The sequence below is a fragment of the Saimiri boliviensis genome, chromosome 3 (assembly GCF_048565385.1).
Source record: "Saimiri boliviensis isolate mSaiBol1 chromosome 3, mSaiBol1.pri, whole genome shotgun sequence".
Taxonomy (NCBI): Eukaryota; Metazoa; Chordata; class Mammalia; order Primates; family Cebidae; genus Saimiri; species Saimiri boliviensis.
The window spans coordinates 59,094,137-59,115,714 of record NC_133451.1 but is presented as its reverse complement, the minus strand read 5'-3'; the positions used below and the strand labels follow the sequence as shown (position 1 = coordinate 59,115,714).

The 21,578-nt window shown below is 36.9% G+C and overlaps 1 pseudogene; it reads left to right on the top strand.

Moving 5' to 3' along the window:
- The first annotated feature begins 1,170 nt into the window (after positions 1-1,170).
- LOC141583835 (mitochondrial adenyl nucleotide antiporter SLC25A24-like) overlaps positions 1,171-21,578 on the top strand; it is a 31,980-nt pseudogene continuing 11,572 nt past the window's right edge.

Sequence of the window (21,578 nt, the reverse complement as noted above, 5' to 3'; positions counted from 1 at the left end):
GCCTTTTTTGAGTTTTCTTTCAGGTCGGACCCGCCCAGCTAGCAGCAAGCCTAGCCACTGCCTGCCCGCAGGGGCTTTGCTGAGCTGCTGTGGGCTCCGCCCAGCTGCCCTGAGCTCTTCCCTGTAGTCCTTTTTATATGGGCGTAGTTAGAACTGTCTCGGCAATGGTGGCCCCGCCTCTGTTATGGGGGACTCTCTCTGTTGTGGGAGGTTGCCTCGGCAACGGGGGCCTGCCTCTGTAGCGGTGGAGAGTTTCAGTAATGGCGGAAGCCCCTCCCCCACCGAACTTGGCCGTCCAGGTTCAGCTGTGCTTGGTTTGAAGGGCTCAACCCAGAGGGTTTCCAATTACTGTTTTTGTTTTCCTTGTTGTTGGGGGTGGAAGGCTGGGACCAACCGAGCCTGATCACCTGGCTCCCTGACTCAGAGTCTTTTCTTTTAAGTTGAACGACCCCGAGTTCCGGTCGCTTGTTGAAAAGGCGCCGGGATCTCCCGTACTGCGACTCACGGAGTTGGCTCGAACTGCGGCGCCAGCTCCTGGCGGATTTTTTGCCTAGGAATCTCCTGGCCTGACTCGCTATTTCAGATGAATGGGCAACTCTGCCGTCTCAGGGCTCTGCTCGCCAGCTAAGAGGGCTCCCAGACCAGTGGCTTTTGTACGGAGAACCGCAGCAACAGGGCGTGGTCACAGCAGCCACGCAGGCGGAATCAGCCCCACAGGGGCCAAAACAGCCACACCGGCTGGGACTGCGACACTGGCGACCCCTCTGCCTGGGTATCTCCTGGTCTGTGGGCAGTAAGAGTTCGTCTGGAAATGCGGCGTCCACTCACCCTCTGCACTTTCACTGGGAGCTGAAGTCCTGAGCTGTTCTTAGGCGGCCATCTTCCCAGCATTCCCCCGAGTTAGAATATCTTGATTTGGATCTTAGTTCTGCTACTTCTTAATTACATTACTTGGTAAGGCCACTTGAGAAGTCGGTCTCTTTGGAGGAATATTATTTATCTATAGGGCTGTTATAATTACTGAATTTTTAAAAATGTGTGTTTATTTAATGCATTTGTTAAATTTTGAGTATTGATGTTGGGATAGGCATTTAAGCAAATCTATAACTCACCTAAGTGCATAATTTTGCCCTAATCAGTGTAAAGCTTTCTATTAAATGAAAGATTTGAAATTCATTATTTCTGTGGTTCTTGTCAGTTCTGAGTTTTATTTTTTGCCCTTTTTATTTCTTTAAAGGAAAAATAGAGGCTTCAGAAATTGTTCAGTCTCTCCAGGCACTGGGTCTAACTATTTCTGAAAAACAGGCAGAGTTGATTCTTCAAAGGTAAGCTCTTCATCTTGGTCAACAATTGACTTTTTGCTTTAATATCCTGCATTAGAAGTCTGTGTTTCTAAGTGTGGTTTTAAAACACCTCATTAATCTTCAGTATGTATATCTAAGATCTTTCTTTTTTCCTCTCGTATGTTTTGTTTGTGTACATTTATCTAAAGTATAGGAATGGGAAGTGTAACCTCAGTCTGGACTCTTTCTTGTGAGGCTTCAAGGGATAGTGGAATGGCAGGAATTAAGGTTTTAACTCTGTAGATAAGAGATAAAGAGTTTTGGTGTTACTTTTTTTATTTGGTTTCTAATGTGACATTAAAATTCATTGATTCAAACTAAGAAGCCTAGCAGATTCGTCACATTATTTAACCTACATGTGACTGGAAAAACGGAAATCACTAAGCTTCCTGGCTAACAAAGAAATACCTATTTTACCTTTCAGAAAAGGGAGATCCAAATTTTAACTGTATTTTCTGGGGCAATCAGTTTGACTATATAAGTCAGACTTTTCGAGCCTTAATGTTTTATTTCTCAGGATGGAACAGTGATCTCTGCAGCCTAGGTGCTCTCAAATACTCTATTGCTACAAACACAGGGCAGGGACTGATTTTTTATGATAACATAAAACAGAAAAGGACAATTACATTGTATTAATATTGCTGTGAATGTTTTTAGTCCTCACATTGTCTAAAATTCTAAATGACTTTGTAATTTATCTTGTTTTATATCTGTACTGGTAGCATTTTCATACCTTCTCTCTCAGCATAATTTCTTTGATAGACAGCTGCTCAATAGGGAGGCTCAAAGTCTCAAGGCTGAACACATAATGACTTTTGTTAGCACTGGATGAGAAGCGCTTTCCTAAGGAAATGGAACCTAAAACATGAAAAGAAGATAAATAGAATTTAGACAGTGAGAGATATAGAGCATATAATATTCTGCTTCTAAAGTCAACATTCTTCTAGGAAAGTGAGGGTTTCTCCCTGGCTGTTAGGCCAGAAATCATATTATTATATTTTTTATGACAGCTTTAAGAATAATGCAAATTCTAAGCCCAAGCTTCAGAAGTAGACTAAGAAGTATTAGCTTAGCTGCCATGACAAAATGCCGTAGGCTGGATGCATTAAACAACAGAAATGTATTTTCTCACATGTCTGGGAGCTAGAAGTTTAAGATAAGAGTGCCAGCATGGTTGGGTTGTGGTGAGGTCTCACTTTCTGGCTTGCAGATAGATGCTTTCTCACTGTATTGTCAGATGGCAGAGAGAGAAAGAGACCTTTCTCTTGCTTCCTCTTATAAGAACATAGTCCTGTTAGATCAGGGTTTCATTCTTATGACTTCATTTTGCTTTGAGTACCCACTAAAGATGCTATTATCTCTAGATATAATCACATGAGAGATTAGGGCCTCAACATTTGGATTCCGGAGGGATATAGTTCAGTCCATAGCAAAGGGTAATGAAAAGTGTCGGATATTTAAAAATAGCTACATAATTTTTAATGTAAGTATTTTATGAGAACTTTTTTTAGAATTTGAGACAGAGTCTCACTCTGTTGCTCAGGCTGGAGTGTAATGGCGCGATCTTGGCTCTGCCTCCCAAGTTCAAGCAATTCTCCTTCTTCAGCCTCCTGAGTAATTGGGACTACAGGCATACACCACCATGCCTGCCTAATTATTTAAATTTTTAGAAGAGACAGGATTTCACCATATTGGCCAGGCTCATCTCAAGCTCCTGACATCAGGTGATCAACCTACCTCAGCCTCCCAAAGTGCTAGGATTACAGGAATGAACCACCATAGCAGGCCAGCAGCTTTATTGAGATGTAATTCACATACTGTAAATTCACTTTTCTAAAGTGTACAATTCAGTGATTTAAAACATTTATTTATTTTTAAGTTTACAGAATTATATGTATCATATACAACATGATGTTTTAAAGTATACATACATTGTGGAATGACAATGTATATATGTCTAGCTAATTTACATGATAGATCTCATAGTTGTGATTTCTGTGGCAAGAACACTTTACATCTGTTCTCTTAGTATTTTTCAAGAATTGTTTTTATTAAATGTGGTCATCATGTTGTACAGTGGAGCTCTTGAACTTATTCCTCCTGTCGAGCTGAAAATTTGAGTCCTTTGGCCAATATCTCCCCAAACCATACCCCACCCCCAAACTATTCTGCTCTCTGATTCTATGAGATAAACTTTTTTAGATTCCACATATGAGTGAGATCATGCAGTATATGTCTTTACCTGGCTTATTTCATTCTTTTTGTTGCAAATAAAAGGATTTCCTCCTTTTTTATGGCTGAATAGTTTTCTATTGTGTATGTGTAGCACATTTTCTCTATTCATGCATTGGCGGACACTTAGGTTGATTCCATATCTTGGCTTTTGTGAATAGTGCTATAATGAACATGGGAATGCACAAGCCTCTTTGACATACTGATTTCATTTTATATATGTATATATATATATATGTACACACATGTGTGCACATACACACACACACACACACACACACACACAATCCAGTGGTGAGATTGCAGGATCATACGGTAGTTCTATATTTAATTTTTTAAGGAACTCCATACTGCTTTCAATAATGGCTATATTAATTTACATCCTCACCAACAAGGTGCAAAGGTTCCCTTTTCTCTACATACTTGCCAACACGTGTTATTTTTTCTCTTTGATAATAGTCATTCTAAGTGTGGTATGAGGTGATATCTCATTGCGGTTTTTATTTGCATTTCTGTGGTAATTAGTGATATTGAGCATTTTTTTCATGTACTTTTTAGCCATTTGCATGTCTTTGAAAAATGTGTATTCAGATTTTTTGCTCATTTTTACTTAGATTATTTGTTTTCTTACTATTGAGTTGTTTGAGTTCCTTAGTTTGGGTGTTAACCCTTTATCAGATGTATAGTTTGCAGATATTACCTCCCATCCTGTAGGTGTCTCTTCAATCTATTGATTGTTTCCTTGGCTGTGCAGGATATTTGCAGTTTGATGTAGTCTTACCTGTGTATTATTACATTTGTTGCCTGTGCTTTTGGTGTTGTATCAAAAAAACCATTGTCAAGTCTGATGGTGTGGAGCTTTCCTTCTATGTTTTCTTCTAGTAGTTTCATAGTTTGGGGTCTACATTTACTTCTTTAATCCATTTTGAATTGATGTCTGTATACTGTGTAAGATAAGAGCCTAATTTCATTCTTCTGCATTTGGATATCTGGTTTTCCCAACACCATTTATTCAAAAGACTGTTTTCTATTGTGTATTCTTGGTAACTTTGTCAAAAATCAGTTACTTGTAAGTGTGTGGATTTATTTCTGGGCTGTCTGTTCTGCTCCGTTGGTCTGTGTGTCTGTTTTTATACCAGTCAAAGTGGTGCCCTCAGGGCAGATGCACCAAGCATAATTCCAGTCTATTATGAGGTGTTTGGTTAGTAAAAGTTTTTCAGCACTTACCGGTCTAACTTTCCTGCAGGGGGAAATTTTTTTGCCAGCTCTTTTTTAATACATCTTTATCTTAAGCCCAAACCTTATCAACCATACTCTTTATGCTACTTTAGCTTTGTAGTATATTTTGAAGTTAGGTAGTGTGATGCTTCCAGCTTCATTCTTTTTGCTCAAGGTTGCTTTAGCTATTCAGAATCTTTTGTGTTTCCATGTGAATTTTAGGATTGTTTTTCTATGTCTGTGAAGCGTATCATTGGTATTTTGAATAGCTGTTGTATTGAATCTGTAGTTTGCTTTGGATAGTATGTTCATTTTAACAATATTAATTCTTCCAATCCAGGAACACAGGATATCTTTTTATTTATTTGTTTCTTCAGTTTCTTTCATTGGTGTTTTACTGATTTACTTGTAGAAGTCTTTCATTTCTTAGGTTAAATTTATCCTAAGTATTTAATTTTTTTGTAGCTACTATAAATGGAATTGCTTTCTTCTTGATTTCTTTTCAGATAGCTCACTATTAATGTATAGAAACACTATTGAGGTTTTTTTTTTTTTTTTTTTTTTTTTTTTTTTAAGATCGGGTCTCATTATGTTTTTCAGGCCTTGAACACCTGGGCTCAGGTGATCCTCCTGCCTCAGTGACTGAGTGATTGAGACTGCAGGCATAATATTTTGCTGTTGTTGGAATTTAATTGTTCGTAAACATCTTATGATCTTATGTATTTATGTCATATCAGTTGTAATGTCTCCTGTTTCATTTCTGATTTTGTCTTCTCCCTTCTTAGGCTAGCCAAAGGTTTGTCAATTTTATCTAACTTTTCAAAATCCAACTCTCAGTTTTATTGCTTTTTCTATTTTTGTCTTTATTTTATTTACCTTTGTTCTGATTTTTATTATTTTCTTTCTTCTATAATACTAACTTTGGGCACAGTTTGTTCTTGTCTTTGTAATTCCTTTAGGTATAATGTTAGATGTTTTATTTGAGTTTTTTTGTTTTTATGTAGGTATTTACTGCCATCAACTTTGCTCTTAAAACTGCTTTTGCTGTGTTCCATGGGTTTTGATATGCTGTATTTCCATTTTATTTAATCTCAGGAAATTTCTGAATTTCCCTTTCAGTTTCTTCATTGACCCACTGATGATTCAGGAGCATGTTGTTTAATTTCCATGTATTTGTGAATTTGCTGAAGTACCTCTGATACTGATTTCTAGTTTTATATTATTGTGGTCAGAAAAGATACTTGATATGATTTCACTCTTCTTAAATTTGTTAAGACTTGTTTTGTGGCCTAACATATGATCTCCCCTGGTGTGCAGTTGAGAAGAATGTGTAGTCTCCTGCTGTTAGGTGAAATGTTTTATGTCTGATTGGTCCATTTGGTCTAGAGTACAGTTTAAGTCTGATGTTTCTTATTATTTTCTGTTTAGATTATTTGTCCAAAGCTTAAGGTAGGGTGTTGAAGTCTCCTACTATTACTGTATTGCAGTGTCTCTCTGTTTTCAGACCTATTAATGTTTGCTTTTTATATTTAGGTGCTCTGATGTTGGGTCATATATATTTATAAAAAAACAATAGCTGCATAATTTATTAAGGGATGTGCAATATAAAATATGTAAATTATGACACTGAACATTCAAAATGAGGGAACTGGAGTAAAAGTACTTTCATGTAACTTATTGTTATATCCTCTTATTGAATTGACTAGGATCTTTGTTTCTTTTTTACAATTTCTGACTTAAAGTCTGTTTTATATGATGTAAGTATAGTTAATCCTGCTTTCTTTTGGTTTCTGTTTGTATGAAATATCTTTTTCCATTCTTTCACCATCAGTCTGTGTGTATTTTTACAGAAGAAATGAGTCTGCTCTGGGCAGCATATAGTTGAGTCTTGTTTTCTTAATCCACTGAGACACTATGTCTTTTGATTAGATAATTTAATCCACTTATTTTCAAGGTAATTATTGATAGACAAGTACTTAATACTGCCATTTTGTTCATTGTTTCATGATTCTTTTGTAGATCCTTTATTATTTTCTTCCTCTCTTGCTGTCTTTGTGTGTGCGTGTGTGTGTGTGTATGTGGTTTAAAGTGATTTTCTCTAGTGGTATGTTTTGATTTCTTGCTTTTCATTTTCTGTGTACCTACTATTGGTTTTTGGTTTATGGTTACCAAGAGGCTACCAAAAAAAATCTTAAGAGTTAAAATATTTTATTTAAACTTGATAACTTAATTTTGATTGCTAAACTCCCCCCCCAAACAAAAAAGTCTACACTTTTACTTAATCCCCTGACATTTTGAATCTTTGATGCCACAGTTTACACGTTTTATATTGTATACCTCTTAACAAATTATTGTAGCTATTATTACTTTTAATAGTTTTGTCTTTTATCTTTCCCACTACAGATATAAGAGATTTGCCTACCATAATCACAGTATTAGAGCATTTTGAATTTACCTGTGTACTTTCTTTTATCAGTCAGTGTTATACTTTCAGATGTTTTTGTGTTACCCATTAGCATCTTTTTCTTTCAGCTTGAGGAGCTCCTTTTACATTTCTTGTAAATTAGATGTTGTCATGATTATCTCTCTCAGCTATTGTTTGTCTGAGGAAGTATCTCTCTTTTATTTCTGAAGGATGCTTTGCTGGTTATATTACTCTTGGTTGGTAGTTTTCTCCTTTAACACTTTGAATATATCATCCCTTTCTCTCCTGACTTGTCTGCTGCTAACCATATTGGGACTCTCTTAGATGTTATTTGCTTCTTTTTCTTGCTGTTTTCAGGATCCTCTCATTGTCTTTGAGTTTGATTGTAATATGTCTTGGAGTAGTCTTGTTTGGATTGAATCGGATTAGAGACCTTTGACTTTCTTGTATGTGGATATTTGCATCTTTCTCCAGGTTTGGAAAATTTTCCATTACTGTTTCTTTAAGTAAGCTTTTTACCCCCTTTATCTTTCTTTTCTTATTATTTAACTCCTGTGACTCAAGACTTTGCTCTTTTGATGCTGTTGCATGAATCTTGTAAGCTTTCTTCATTCATTTTCAGTCTTTATTCTCCAACTGTGTATTTTCAGATAACCTGTATTTGAGTTCGCAGTTTCTTTCCTTTTCTTAATCACTCCTATAGTTGATGCTCCCACATTGTATTTTTATTTGGTTCATTGGGTTTTTCAGCCCCATGATTTCTGTTTGATTTTTTTTTTCTTTTATTATTTCAGTCTTTTTACTACCTTTTTCATTGTGGTCACTGGTTATTTTTCTAATTTCATTGAATTATTTCTTTGTATTTTCTTGAAGTTTGCTGAGCTTTCTTAAAACAGTTATTTTGAATTCTTTGTCAGTTCATCTCTGTTTCTTTAGGAATGGTTGTTAGTGATGTCATGTGTTACTGATTGTTATTGATGCTTGTGGCCATGTGTATATGTTAGTGCATTTGCAGAAGTAGGTACTTATTTCAGTCTTTGCAGACTGGCTTTGTCTGAGAATGCCCTTCATAAAGAATGTCTAGAGATTCTTTAATATTTAATTAAATATCTTTAATATTTTGAAGAACTTCCAAACTGCTTCTAAAGTGACTGTTCCATTTTATAATCCCAGCAGCAATGAATCCCAGTTTTTCCACAGCCATATCAATACTCACTACTGTCTGTCTTTTGATTTTTTTTATTTTTATTTTTTTCAGACAGGGTCTTGCTCTGTCATCCCATCTGGAGTGCAATGGTACAATCATGGCTAATTGCAGCCTCAATCTCCCTGGCTCAATTGATCCTCCCACCTCCTGAGTACCTGCAACTACAGGCATGTACCACAATGCCTGGCTAATTTTTAATTTTTTTGTAGAGACAAAGTTTTGCTGTGTTGCCTAGTGTATTAGTCCATGCTCATGCTGCTCTAAAGAACTGCCTGAGACTAGGTAATTTAGAAGGAAAAGAGGTTTACTTGACTCACAGTTTTGCTTGGCTGAGGAGCCCTCAGGATACTTAACAATCAAGGTAGAAGGGGAAGCAAACACATCCTTCTTCACATGATGGCAGGAAGACAAGTGCCTATCAAAGAGGGAGAATACTCATAAAATCATGAGATCTCATGAGAACTCAATCACTATCATGAGAACATCAGGATGAGGGTAACCTTCCCCATGATTCAATTACCCACCACTGGGTCTCTCCCATGACACGTGGGGATTATTGGAATTACAATTCAAGATGAGATTTGGGTGAGGACACAGCCAAACTATATCATTTTGCCCCTAGCTCCTCCAAAATCTCATGTTCTCACATTTCAAAACACAATTATGCCTTCCCAACAGTCCCCCAGAGTATTAACTCATTCCAGCATTAACCCAAAATTCCAAAGTCTTACCTGAGACCAGACAAGTCCCTTCTACCTATGAGCCTGTAAAATCAAAAGCAAGTTAGTTATTATAATTCCTAGATACAATGGGGATACAGGCATTGAGTAAAAACATTTGTTCCAAATGGGAGAAATTGGCCAAAATGAAGGGACTACAGGCCTCATGCAAGTCCAAAATCCAGTGGAGCAATCTTAAAACTCCAAAATGATCTCCTTTGACATCATGTCACACATTCAGCTCACACTAATGCAAGTGGTGGGCTCCCATGGCCTTGGGCATCTCCACCCCTGTGGCTTTGCAGGGTACAGCCCCTCCCCTGGCTGCCTTCACAGGCTGGTTTTGCATGTCTGTGGCTTTTCCAGGTGCACAGCATAGGCTGTCAGTAAATATACTATTCTGGGGTCTAGTGGATGGTGGCCCTCTTTTCACAGTTCCATTAGGCAGTGCTCCAATGGAGAGTCTGTGCTGGGGCTCCAACCCCACATTTCCCTTCTGCACTGCCCTAGCCAAGGTTCTCCTTGAAGGCTCCACCCCTGCAACAGACTTCTCTATGGACATCCAGGCATGTCCTTACATCCTCTGAAATCTAGGCAGAGGTTCTCAAACTTCAGCTCTTGGCTTCTGTGCACCCACATACTCAGCACCATGTGGAAGCTGCCAAGGCTTGGGGCTTGCACCTTCTGAAGCCATGGTGCAAGCTGTACCTTACCCCCTTTTATCTATGGCTGGGATGCAGGGCATCAAGTCCTGAGACTGCACAAAGCAGCAAGGCCCTAGGCCTGGTCCCTGAAACCATTTTTTTCTCCTGGGCCTCTGGGCCTGTGATGGGAGGGCCTTCTGTGAAGACCTCTGAAATCCCTGTAGTCATTGCTTTGATTAACATTTCACTCCTTGTTACTTATGCAAATCTCTTTAGCTGGCTTGAATTTTTTCCTCAGAACATAGGTTTTTCTTTTCTATCACATCATCAGGCTGCAAATTTGCCTAACTTTTACTCTCCAATTCCTCTTGAGTGCTTTGCCACTTAGAATTTTTTTCTGCCTAATACCCCAAATCATCTCTGTCAGGTTTGAAGTTTCACAGATCCCTAGGACAGGGGCAAAAAGCCACCAGTCTCTTTGCTAAAGCACAGCAAGAGTCATCTTTGCTCCATTTTCCAACAAATTCCTCAACTCCATCAGAGATCTACTCAGCCTGGACGTCACTGGTCATATTACTATTGTATTTTGTTCAAAGCCTTTCAACAAGTCTCTGGGAAGTTCTAAACTTTCCCACATATTTTTGTCTTCTGAGCCCTCCAAATCTCTAAGAAGTTTCAAACATTCTCACTGTTTCCCTGTCTTCTTTTGAACCTTCCAAACTGTTCCAACCTCTGTCTGTTACCCAGTTCCAAAGTCCTTTCCACATTTTTGAGTATCCTTATAGCAGCACCTCACTCCTGTTACCAATTTACTGTATTAGTCAGTTCTCACAGCACTATAAAGAACTGCCCGAGACTGAGTAATTTGTAAATGAAAGAGGTTTAATTGACTCACAGTTATACATGGCTCTGGAGGACTCATGTTACTTATAATCCTAGCAGAAGGGGAAGCAAACGTCCTTCTTCACATGAGGAAGGGAAGGAGAAGTGCTGAGCAAAGAGGGAAAAGCCCCTTTAAAACCATCAACTCTTGTGAGAACTCACTCATTTTCTTGTGAGTCTCTTCCATGATACATAGAGATTATGGGAACTACAATTCAAGATGAGATTTGGGTGGGGACACAGTCAAGCCATATCATCTAGGCTGCTATCAAAATCCTGGGCTCAAGTAATCCACCCACCTTGGCCTACCAAAGAGGTGAGATTACAGGCATGAGCCACTGTATCCAGCTGGTCTTTTGATTTCTTTTGATTTTAATCATCCATTTGTTCTGCTTCTCCAGAGAACCCTGACTACTGGATAACTGGCATGAAGTGATATCTCATTGTTGTTTTGATATGTCATTTGTGTTTATATTTCTTTGATGGATGACTTAGGTTTTTTTTTTTTTTTTTTTGTACTTTTGGGCTATTATTATTATTATTACTAGTGTTTATACTTCTTCAGTAAAAATATTAGAAACAATTTTTAAAGGCAGAATGCAACCAGTTTCGTATAGGTACATAATCATCATGGACCTTTCCCTCAAGTGTTTAGCCATCGGTGTTACTCATGTCACTCCAAATGTCAGCTTGTTTTCTTCCATTTTACTATCTCTTTGTGTCACAAATCTGAATTATGGGAAAAAAATCTGAACGGTGCTTGATATGGTTTGGATATTTATCCCCTCCAAATTTCATGTTGAAATGTGACCTCTGGTGTTGGAATTAGGGACTAATTGGGGTTGTTTGGGTCACAAGAGTGGATCCTTCATTAATGGCTTGGTGATAAGTGAACTCTATTAGTTCTTGAGAGCTGGTTGTTTATAAGAGCCTGGCACCTCATTTTACTTGTCCTTCTCTCACTATCTGGCACGCTTGCTCCCCCTTTGCCTTTAGCCATGAGTAAAAGCTTCCTGTGGTCTCATCAGAAGCTAAGCAGATGTTGGTGCCATGCTGTAGAACTGTGAGCCAAATAAGCCTCATAAATTACCCAGTCGTGGGTGTTTGTTTAAAACAACACTAAAGGGTAACACAGTGCTGATTGAAACAGCTGTGACAGGGTCATCAGGGCATAAGAGAGGAGTCACTGGGTTGAAATAAGGCCTCTTACTTACACCTGTTTAGTAGAAGCTATAGATAAGAAGTTGTTGAAGCAGGCATTCCCTCTGAAACATGTGTTTCACATATATCATAATTATCTTCTGCTCTCAAGTAAAAATTCATTTTTCTTTTAGACTTTCATCTCCATCTCATTTCCCCTGTTTCCTCTCATTTTGTTATCTCTAAGTTTCTTTCTCCACAATTAATGAGAACATTGGCACACTTCACTCCAGTTATTCTTTGTCTATGCAACTTGTTTCTCTGCTGCATGGCTCTTATGGTTTGTAATTACTGGCTCATTTGTATAGCTCAGTGGTTAGGAGTACAATTTAGAGTTAGAATGCCTGGGTTGAAACACTTAATTCTACTCTACTTACTAGCCTTGTGACCTGTAACAAAATTCTTAGACTCTCTTTGTCTGTAAAATGGAGAGTATAGTAAATACATGGGCTTGTTTTAAGGATTAAATGAGTTAACACATGAAATACTTAGAACAATGCCTGGCAAATGCTCAGTGAATATTGGCTATTGCTTGCTTTTTTTTAGTGCCTGTTCTTCCCACTGAGGGTGCAGAGCATATGTATCTGGCTAACAGTTCTATGTCCACCACATTGCAATAATGGACTCTCAGAAAATATTGAAGAATCTGTTAAAGAATGAATAGAATTATCCTAGTGAAAAGGGTGGGTGGGAGGTAGTTAGGGAAAGGTACAGATAGCACTGGAAGCAGCACGTATAGGGAATGGGTCAAACAGTGTTTCTTGGTACTCTCTAGACCAGGCGTCCCCGAACTATGGCCCACAGGCCACATGTGGCCTCCTGAGGCCATTTATCCAGCCCCCTGCTGCACTTCAGGAAGGGGTACCTCTTTCATTGGTGGTCAGTGAGAGGAGCATAGTATGTGGCGGCCCTCCAATGGTCTGAGGGACAGTGAACTGGCCCCCTGTGTAAAAAGTTTGGGGATGCCTGCTCTAGACTATGGTGGGCCACCTCTTAGCTAGTGGTCTATAGATTATTTAAGGAATCTGTTGGAAACAGCCATGGATATAATAATAATGACCTGTTTGCGGGTTCTAAGAAAAAGGACAACTACAGTACTAGAAAATGATTATATGTAAGTCAAGAGGGGAGATGATTATTTGTTTTAAACTGTTCTAAAATTCTTATTTAGGATAGTGGGGGCAAACATTAACTTTAGATTTTGTTATGTATATGGTAAAATTTCAAGGTAAATCACTGAAACTATAGTAGTTGAGTATATAACTTCCAAACCATGGAGGAAATAAATGGAATAAGAAAATAAATACATAAACATAAGATTCAAACAATCCAGTTAAGAGGAGAGGGAAAAACATAGAAAGAATGAAATAATTAGAGAGCAATAGGTAATGTGTGAGAAATAAATTCAAGTACAGTAAAGCTCCACTAAAATGTACCCTGCAGTAATGTTGGGACATGATTTCCTTTCATCTCCATTCTCAAATGGAGTGGGCTAAATAACATTTTTATCCAGTTTCCCTGGGGGTTTGAGGTGGGTGGAGAGTAATTTAGAAGACAGTCACCTTCTGATAGGTTTAGACTTTCTCAGTTTAGTCCTCAATTAATAAAAATTAATGTAAACTTTGTCAGAAGACAGAGATTGTCCGATGAAAGGACAAGCAAAATAAAGTCTTACTAACCAAAAAATAAATCTGGGGTAGCTATGTTAATATCAGCTATAGGGTAGCTATGTTAATATCAACAATGCTAATATTATTAATAATCTATTAATAATAGATTATAATAAATAATAGATTATAATAATCTATTAATAATGGTTTAATAGTAAAATCATTAATAAAAATAGAGTGTTGCCACATTTTAAAATTTGCTATGAAGACATAAGATTTTTAAGCTAGTTGATAAAATTCTGGGGAACGCAAATTATAGAATAGAATTTGTAGGATGCACCAAAGCATTTTTTCAGAGACATCCGTTAATTCAGCAGATAAACGAGCACCTTCTTTGTCCCAGTCACTGGAAGAGGTGGCCTAAAGAAGAGAATAAAACAGTCAAAATCCTGGCACATTCAGAGTTTCTCTTAGGAGAAAACAGATACAAATGATATTATTACCAAGAAACTTGGGAAACAAACCAAATATTAATGATAAATATTTAAGACTACAATATGTTAATTTTAAGATTGAAAATGAGATACAAGGATTTCTTAAAACTCAAAGGCCAGTTACTGAGAGTTAGATTTTTTACAATCACTGTTAATTTTTCTAACTTGTAGGAAATTGAAAGCATGTTTAGAATATATTTCAAGACTATATTCAAATGTTGCAACAGAACATTAATAATTATCTTCTTGATCCACTAAGTTCAGGAAAAAAAAATGGGTAATGAATCCATTCATTACCACCTTTCAATATTTTATCTTTCAGTTTTTGTGTTTTGTAGCTAATTGACAGAGTTTGACAGAGTGCTGAAAGTAGTCTTCAGTGAGCTGGCTGTGATTTTGGGGGTCCGTTTTTATGTAAATAATTAAAACTATCTGACAGGACCATATGCTTGCTGCCATTTCCAATAACCTATACTTGCAAATGGGGTTTTTAATTTAATAAGAATATTAAGTTAGAACAGAAACTGTCATTCTGTGAAGTGGCCAATAATGTTAGTTTTATTTATCAATTTAGTTTCGTTCTTTTTCATTTTCAAACATTTTCAGCATTGATGCAGATGGAACAATGACAGTGGACTGGAATGAATGGAGAGACTACTTCTTATTTAATCCCTTTACAGACATTGAGGAAATTATCCGTTTCTGGAAACATTCCACAGTAAGTATACTTCATGTATTTATGCTTATTTGGAGCTATAAACCATAGATACAGTTGTCACCCAATAACACTCTGTAACACTTATGGGCCAGGATACCTGAGTCCCAGTAGCTCGTTAACCTGTAGAGTTCTATTTATCCTGTTAGGCATAGATTTATAGAGTATTAAAACAACAACAACGACAACAACAACCAGCCAAGACTGCGTAAGTGTTCATCCTGAAAACTTGGGAGAAGTACCACCTTGATGAATAAGCTCTCTAGCTTTTATTGGCGTTTAAGTTTCTGCCATAGGGAAGTGTAAAAGTTGTAGGCTTTTGCTTTTTATAGATACTGTATTACCCAAATAATCTCAGCACCTCATGGTTGCTAAGAATCTGTTTCCTTTGTTCAGATCGCCTAGGTTTATCTCTGGCATACGGAATTTAAAATAATCAATAAATGTTACAGAATCTTTTTGCTTCATCTGCTTAGCTTAGATGGCATTTCATACCAGTTTGTTTTCTACAAAACTTTCAAATTTTGATTGTCTCATTAATATTCTGCATACCGATGTAAACCAAGTTTTATTATTGTGCAATCTACTTCTGAAACCATTGGGAGCTCTCTGAAGGAGGTTTATCTTTTTTCCCCTTAATAGGCTTATCTTCAACACTTATTCACGGATTTTGCGAAATTAAATATGCATTAAATGAAGCAGTTCACATTGCCACTAGTAACAATACCTAAGCTTACATAAAGCATTAGAAAATTGTTGGTGATTAGTGTCGTCTCAGCTATGAGTATAGAATAATACTATACTAGTAGTTCAGTTGCCACTATAAATTTTACACTATGTGAAGTTTTATTTACATGATTCTTACTGTATTTTTTAAGGTAGTTGATAACAGTTGAGGCTACAGTCGTACCTCCATTTTACTGATAGTAAAATGAAGGAAGAGATGGTTACTACATAGGATAGCTCCTTCCCCTTGCACTTTTGCCTGTAAAATGTTTTATGCCAAAACAATTTAGATAATAGAGTTGTAAAAATATTATTATAGAGTTATTTCTCTCAAGCTGTAGTACTGTAGAATAGATTGAAAGGGTGATGATTTCAAACAATACCTCTCCATTAGCTAAATTTTATATAGAATCTATTGCATGTTTTAAATGGCAAGTCAGATGTATAAAAATATTTTTGTAAACAATAGGTCATGAGCTTAGGGTTGTTCACATACACAGTTTTAATTTTTATTTATATATTTAAAACATATCGTGGTATAAAGTATAATATGAATATAAATTTGAGATAAAGGAAGTATCATTTGAGAATTGATTAAATTTATTAAAAGATGTCATCACCAATTGGATATGGTTTTCTAGCCTTATGAAAAGTGGTTACAGTAAAAAAGATTGACTATACCTGACGAAACACTGCCCTTTCATTCTGACCTAGACCAAGAGAAGCAAAGTTACCATGAATCCATGAAGAAAGGAAGTTGTAATTGTTGGTTCTGTATATTTGTAATTTCTGTTTATTTCCATTTCTTGTGAACTGACACTATACTTCGTTCATTGTGAATAGACTACTTATAATCTGTGTGCTCAAATTGGTTTAGTATAAATCCTAGGGAGAAAAGTTCCTATTAACTGCAAAATAACATATGATTCTTCTCTAGAACAAAAATGTCTTCTGGCATTATATATTTTTAACTAAGAAGCATGGGGATCTTTTTTTTTTTTTATTTTAACAGGGAATTGACATAGGGGATAGCTTAACTATTCCAGATGAATTCACAGAAAATGAAAAAAAAATCCGGACAGTGGTGGCCGGCAGCTTTTGGCAGGAGGCATTGCTGGTGCTGTCTCTTGAACAAGCACTGCTCCTTTGGACCATCTGAAAATCATGATGCAGGTGAGCTTTATTATCGTGTGTCCAGGTTTGCCCTGAATAGTCTGAAACAATGAGAAATGTAGTGCTTTGAAAAATAAGTTTTAAAATTTCTCAGTAATAATCTTTTATACCCTAAAATGTATATCTGTTTTGTTAGTGTTAACACTAAATTCAGTCCTTGAAAGTATGGCATTGTACCAAAGTTTAAATTGTTAATACATGTGTGTAATGAGTTTTTAATCTTTGAGATTCTCTGACTATTCAAACATTTAATTTTAGAAACATCCCTAACCATTATTGTAGGATTCTCCATATTTATAGTTCCCTCCTTTCTTATATACTTTACCAAAAGTAAAATATCTCTGAAATCTAGAATCGTAGAGCAGCAATGTAATTTTAAAAATTATTCTAAAGCTGAGGTTAGCAGAAAAAGATCTGGCTTTGTAGACTGACTTTGTTGTTTACTAGCAATGTAGCCTTAGACTGACCAGAGTGGAAAGAGGGAAAGGAAGATAATTAACATGTATTTGCTCATTGTGGTAACCCAGCTAATCTTGCAGCAGCCCAGTGAAGCAGGTATTTTATCATTTTTCCAGGGGGAACCTGAGTCCCAGAGAATTAACTTTTGCTTTACAGCAAATGAGAGGAGGAATGGAGTATCTTTGCCTCCAATGCTCCTGGTTTTCATGCTGCTTGAAACCTCTGAGGTCTCATTTTCCTTCATTCTGGAATGGGGATAAGAATATCTAACAAGAATTGTTGTAAGAATCAAACAATATAAGGTATGTGAAAATGCCTGGCACACTGAAATATCCTTTGGAGCATAGTAGTTGTTTACAAAATAGTTTTAAAAGTTTGTTATACCTTTGGTCAGCACTTTCAATATTTGTCCACAGATTTCTGTACAAAAAAATGTCTGGCAGTATTTTAAGCTAGCATTCCTTCAGAATGTCCCCAAATCACAAAATGTATTTAGGGGAAAAGCTAATACTTTAAAGAAAAATGAGAGAATTGGTGTGTGTTTTTCTTTAGGAATAGTAGTAACTTGACTTTTAGAGAACTTAAATAAGTGTTCGTTTTTTTCTTTGTCCTATTTTATTGTGAAGTTCGTTTATTTAAAATAAAATGGATTTCTCTGGAATTTAGTTTCTGCAAATTTAAAAAGTTTCTGAAGTCAACTTTCAGGTTCGATACTTCTCTAGGACTCCCAGAACTCACTGAAAGCTTATTACCCCTGGTTATGGTTCATTACAGGGAAAATATATGGATGAAAATCAGTCAAGTAAAGCAGCTCATAGAGCGGAGCTTCTGGTGTTCTCTCCCTGTGAAGTCCCTATGTCTTACTTTCCTGGCACTATTGTGTGGCACTAGGCACAGAGTGTTGCAGACCAACAAGGGAAGCTCACCTGAAACTTTGGTGCTCAGCATTCTTAGTGGGGTCCATTTTCATACTGGCCACATGGCTGGCCTTCAGGAATCAACCCCGTCTGTGAGTGCCTGTGTGTGTGTGCGTGTGCGTGTGCGTGTGCGTGTGTGTGTGTGTGTGTGTGTTGAGTGGTAGTCACTCCTTTTATGTTAGCTGAAACAATCAGAGGAATAGCTGATTTATTTGATTATTTTGGGTGTATTAGATTTAATCAGTTTTTATCTGTAGATGGTCATAAGGTACAGTATTTTAAAATGACTACCACATCTGTAGTATAAGTCAAGTATTGTATCAGTACTCACATGGTTGGTACATGTTGTAATGAATTTATTGCCTAGAGATGCCTCAAAATATGCCAAAGAAGGTGGAATTTTTATTTTTGATTTCAGGCTGTATGTATTCCAATGTTTTTAGCCCTGACATGCATAATATCCAAACTATTTCAGACTCATTTACAGTTCATGTCTGTACTATTTCTTCTTAATATGTTATTCCTTCTCCTCAATAATATAAACAGTATTACCTGCAGTATATATAATATAATGTAATAATATATTATTACCTGCAGTATACATTTTATTTCTCTTTAACTGGGCTTGTTCATATTTCAAAGGTGTTCCATTGTCTGATATGTAATAGACAATGATACATATCAAATATACAATTTAGTTAATGTTATCTTATGAATGTTGTTCATAATTTTAATTTTCTTCTTGTCTTCTCTGCTTTCTCACACTGAAGATACCAATTATTCTTAGTTTTAGAGTGAGACAGATGTCTGAAATCATGACAATACTCCCTCCCATCATTATATATATATATTTTCAACCTTTCTATATTTTAATTTCAAATATACTTGCAGTTAGTATTGAAAAAGATTGTGTGGTTACTTTAGAAAAACTAATAATAATATGCCACCAGTATTTTATATGATTCTGCTTTTATTTTTTAGGTTCATAGTTCAAAATCAGACAAAATGAACATATTTGGTGGCTTTTGACAGATGGTAAAAGAAGGAGGTATCTGCTCTCTTTGGAGAGGAAATGGTACAAACGTCATCAAAATAGCTCCTGAGACAGCTGTTAAGTTCTGGGCATATGAACATGTAATTGCTATCGCCTATGGAATTTATTAACAAAGAGGAGTAAGTAAATGGATTCAATAAATGTTAATGTATAATGATTTTGGGATTCTTGTTTTAATATGTGATTATCTCTCATGTATACTCTATAAGGAATATCACTTATAGGAGATTAGACTAAATAAAATCAGAGATTTCTCATGACCAAGTTACGGGATTTTTAATTCATCATATTATTTATAAAGAAAGTCTTTCTCTCTCTCTCTCTCTCTCTCTCTCTAAGTAGTTCTTAAAGGAAGGGTAACAGTTTATTCATTCTGAATTCTGAGCAGAAGCAGCACACTAACTAAATTTTATGCAAGTTTCTCAATCTGACCTCTGGAAGGAAAACTTATAAGTTGAAGTCCTTTGTGTAATTTGACATTGCTGGAAATTTGAGCTGAGTTTAGAGTGACAGCTCCATGAAGGCAAGGGCATGGCTTCTTCCCCATGTACTCCAGCACCTAGACAGAGCTTGGGATGTAGTAAGTGCCAAGTGAGTGCTGAATGAGTGAATGAGTGAATAAATGCATTTACCTTTGAATCACTTCTCTGCTGACTCTTGTTAACTTGGATGATTTGAGCTATTGCTTCAGCCTAACTCATGTAAAGAGGAAGTACAGAAGTAAGTTTTAGAGGTTGGTTTCTCTTTATGATCATTAGCAGAACTGTCTAGTTGAGCAGCAACAGATATTTTTTCCATTATTTATTCCATAGTTATTTATCAAAGACTGTAAGGGCTTTGAAATTCAACACCCCCCCCCCCCACACACAGTTTTTGTATTATTCCCTGTTAATTTTAGATTATTCTGGAGAGTGTTTGTTCTTGAGCAACACAATACTCTTGCGAAGGTTGCAGAGTATAGTGCTATCCTTTTCTTGGCCCAGGAAATAGAGAAGCAAAGAAAAAATTAAAGAAAACGTAGCCTCCAGGACTTTAATTAGAACCTATCTTTGGGAAGGTTATTTTTCTTATGTGATATTTGAAGATTCAAATAATGATTATTAAGGGCTAATGTTTAAAATACCCTTAGGTTGTTCTGACCACACACTTGGATTTTATGATAGGAAGACAAGAACCTAAAATAATCAAATACTCAAAAACAATGCAGTTATTTCAGTATGCAGGAAGTTTGGTATTTTTGAAAGTGCATGGATATTGCAAGCAAATATGCACATCTTACTCTATATAATTTGTCAGATTCTTACCTTGGATATCGCAAGCAGGCATCTGTCCACCCAAGCTCCTTCCTGAGAACTCATTATAGTATTCTCATTTCGGCACACTAGCTTTCTTACATCAAGAGAAAGCCGTCTACACAGTCTGGTGTAGTGTTCTTATGGGCTCTGGGCCTATGATAGTGTTTTCTTCCCTCCTGCTGAAAGTCCATTCATCCCTTGGGGCTCTCTAAAAGCCGTCTTCCTATGAGAAGCGTATCCTAAGCATCTCAACCAAAACCAGTTCCTCCCCTGTCCAGGCTTCCTCGAGTGCTGAATTGTAGAATATCCCGTTTTCCATTGGATAATCCCAGTTTGTTCTAAATTACTTCAAAATATGCAGTATATATTCTCAAATATCCTGGAGTATGTATCTAGCTCACTTTTTGGTTAAGTTAGGTTTTTTCCATTGAATAGCTAGCACTTGAGGAAACTAAGAAAAGGATCTTTTCAGCCTGGCATGTAGCTCTGTCAAACACATCATCAGTTTGGTAAAGCTGTGTTCTACGTGGGTTGTCATTACCACAGTAGTGTCATGGTATCATTGAGAGGATGGTAGTGTGGGGTAGTGTTCTTGGGTTTCAGCTGCCATCTCTGTACTGACTGCCTTCCACTCCAACATCTTTCTCTTTATCACAGCATCGTAGATCTACCTGTGTAATGCGTGTGTTGGTATCTCTGCTTGCATATCCCAGGAGTGCCTCCCATTCAACATGCCCACCATGCACAGTCATCTTTCTGCTACTCCCTGTCTCCTGACACACACACACATACACACGCACCCCTCCTCTTTCTATATGTCATATGGTGGGGAATATCCTTTAGTACCTTACTCAGGAGTTAGTTCCTCCAGAAAGCCTTCTGTTCTAGTTTTTTTTTTTTTTTTTTTTTTTTTTTTTCTTACAGCACTTTCACAAGAAATTCTGACATTCTCTGTACTTATCTCCTTCGTGAGACTGTGAGCTTCCTTAGACAGTAGCTACTTGTATTCTTAGCACCTTGCCCAGTGCGAGGAAATCCTTATTAAGTGAACTTAAAAGACAGAACTGCCAGACTGGAATTTGAACTCAAGCTTGCCTCAATCTCAAGCCATTAAGATGAAGTGGGAGCCGGGCTTGGTGGCTCACACCTCTAATCCCAGCACTTTGGGAGGCACATCACTTGAGCCCAGGAGTTCGAGACCAGCCTGGGCAACATGGAAAAACCACATTTCTACAGAACACATAAAAATTAGTTGGACATGGGGG